This window comes from Lissotriton helveticus, chromosome 9 (genome assembly GCF_964261635.1).
Source record: "Lissotriton helveticus chromosome 9, aLisHel1.1, whole genome shotgun sequence".
Taxonomy (NCBI): domain Eukaryota; kingdom Metazoa; phylum Chordata; class Amphibia; order Caudata; family Salamandridae; genus Lissotriton; species Lissotriton helveticus.
The window spans coordinates 791,863,812-791,866,830 of record NC_136070.1 but is presented as its reverse complement, the minus strand read 5'-3'; positions in this window follow the sequence as shown (position 1 = coordinate 791,866,830).

Here is a 3,019-nt window from a genome sequence, read left to right as displayed (position 1 = left end):
GGCCAATAATAAGTAGTAGGCCCAGTGGACTCCCAAGAAGTAGCAGAAGATCAAACCTTGCTACAATTCAAGAGGTTCAAACTGAGAGACTAATCACATTTGATAAACCTGCAGTAAATAAAAAAGGACTATGCAACAAAGCCATGGAACTTGTGCCTCTTGAAACACAAATTGCAACAGTTCGTCAAGAAACACCAGTCTACAATGATGTAGCCTCTGAACATAAATATCCAAAGATTAATGAAAATCCGGAAGAAATTCCAACAATTGACAGAACTGCATCTGGCTACTTCATCAATTTCGATGACTTTTCGGATGATCCAAGTGAACATGAAGAAACGCCAGCAACAAAGACTTTAAAAGAAAAATTGACTGAACTATTTCATCAACTCAAAGAAACATGTCTGATTTCACCATGGATTGAATTATGGATTGTGTTAGGAGTACTTATCCTTCTACTTTGGCTCATCATGATTTTATGTTTGGGTAGATTTATTGATGGAAAATATAGTACAATGGACACAGCAAGTCAGAACATCAACTTGGCCCTAAAGCCTTACAGATCTTCTCACATTGAAAAAAGAGAACTGTCATCAGTGAACATCACAGCCAATCCTATACCTGGGGGTGTAGCATGGGACAAAATGGATTACGAAATCGTAGTTGTTTGGCAGAGGACATTAAGGATTGTTGCCTTCCAGCACGGGAACGGAAAACCTTCATCGCACGGACTAGCTGGGGATTAATTGATACCGGGCGTGTTGTTTCAGAGTGGGACTGCGAGTCCCAGGTGCCTGCGGTGTTCCTGGAGCCGCACCTGGGGCTCTTCCCGCTGACCACGCCTCCCGCCCCCTGGGTGCTACATCACGACTCGCGGCCCCTGCTTCGCGGGAGCCGCTCGTAGTTGTTTGGCAGAGGACATTGAGGATTGTTGCCTTCCAGCACGGGAACGGAAAACCTTCATCGCACGGACTAGCTGGGGATTATTTGATACCGGGCATGTTGTTTCAGAGTGGGACTGCGAGTCCCAGGAGCCTGCGGCGTTCCTGGAGCCACACCTGGGGCTCTTCCCGCTGACCACGCCTCCCGCCCCCTGGGTGTCACGCCCCCTTCTATCGATAACAGTGGGGCGTCTGACGCGCATCGCGGGACGCGCGTGGGGCAAAGCGCAGAGCGAAGACCGGGCAAAGAGCGGGCCGTTTGAGGCCGTTCGAGGACGGCAGAGACCGGACCGGGCCCCCCCTCTTTACGCCCATTCTCTTCGCTCACGCACTGGTATCAGGACTTATCCAAGTCGTATAATACCCGCTCTACAATGAGCAACATGGAGACCAGGAGCAAAACAACTTTGGCTGCGGTTGGATCCGTCGCGGTTGGATCCGCCCAAGGTAAAATTGACAGTTACTTTCTCAAGGCAGGATCTCTCTTGATTGAAGACATCACAGTCCTAGAAAGACGCATCTCCCAGGAAATTGAGTGGGTCAGGAGATCATCCATGGGCATATTAGCGCTAGCCAAGACACCTGAGGGAAGGTTGCATGTAAATAGATCGCTGGCTGGGGAGTGCGGGGGTGACCAGTTACCCGCCAACCTAGACCTCTCCGAGGAAACCTTAAGTGACCTGGAAGACATGAGCCTAATGAATCTCCCACTGACTCAAATAGCACAACTCCCAAACTCATTCAGGGAGGAAGCCCCCTCACAACCCCCAAACTTACTTAGGGAGGAAGCCCCGTTGGCATCGCATACTCTCGATATAGCAGACTCACCAAGAAGAGCTAGGGGAGTAAGGGAAGGAGCTATACGTAAAAGGAAGATGGGGGGACCATGCAATAAAGAGAGGAAGGCCAAAACACCGAGACTAGGTACCACACAAGATAAGGGTACCCCTGACAACATCAGAGCGGGGACCCCTATATTAGCTAGAACAGAGCCTGCTCCATCTGTTAATGTTTCCACTGAATCTCCACCCCACATGATGACACCGTGGAGTCAGTTGGAGAGGACATTACACTTGCAGATATAGGTACTCTGTTCAGGTCCCTGCTTAGCCCCATAGAAGCTCGTCTGATCAGGATAGAAGCAAGGCTGACCAACATTGAGAAATCCACCACTCAGTTTGTGGATAGTTGGAAAGCCGAGAAGAACGGTCCCACAGTAAGTGCAGATTCAAAGACTAGGAAGGGTTCCGAGCCTCAGCCCCTGACCAAGAAAAAGGGGCGAAATCGCCAAATTTTTGAACCCAAATCCAAAGCAAAAACCTACTACCCAGCAGGCAGCTAGTGCAAAAACAAGTAATCCTTCCCCGTGCCCACAGTCATTAGCAACATCCACTGATGCAGTACATTCACAGCCAATAGCCACTCCACTTCCTAACCTCTTACAAACTAGTGCCCAACACCCACATATCACATTACAGAAACCACACAAAACTGTAACAGTGAATCTACCACCAGAGGTAGCTACATACACTGTAATTCTGGCAGGGGTACCGGAACTAAAACCAGCAGCTATTGAAACAGGGGCCTCGCTAAAAAATAAGGTAATAAATTGGCTATCTACATTCAGGCCGCTCCCTAGAGGCATGACTAGCGACATTCGTATGGTGAGAAGAGTCTCCTGGGTGGGGAAGAGGCCCAAAACAATCAGTGGCGACTGTATACTGGTCAGTTTCAAAGGAACAGTTTCCTACATCTGTGGTTGGATTCCGGATGATGAGGGGAATAACATCCAGTCGCTCCCTCTCTCATTCTTCTATCCATCAAACACGCATATAGCAAACGATCAGAGATGGGGATGCCCCCAGGATTCATTGGGGAATTGGGAGTACAACCAAGGAGGGAGGAGGGACCCATACCATCGGAGACGAATGGCATCGGGGCATGCCAGGATACATGAAGAGGCTGAGGGCTGGGAAACTGTCACCAGGAGGGGGTTGGGAAGGGGTGGACGAGAGCGAGGAGCACCCTGGCCCCCTAGACATCACCAGCCCCCTTATCTCCCAACTTTCAATCGGTAT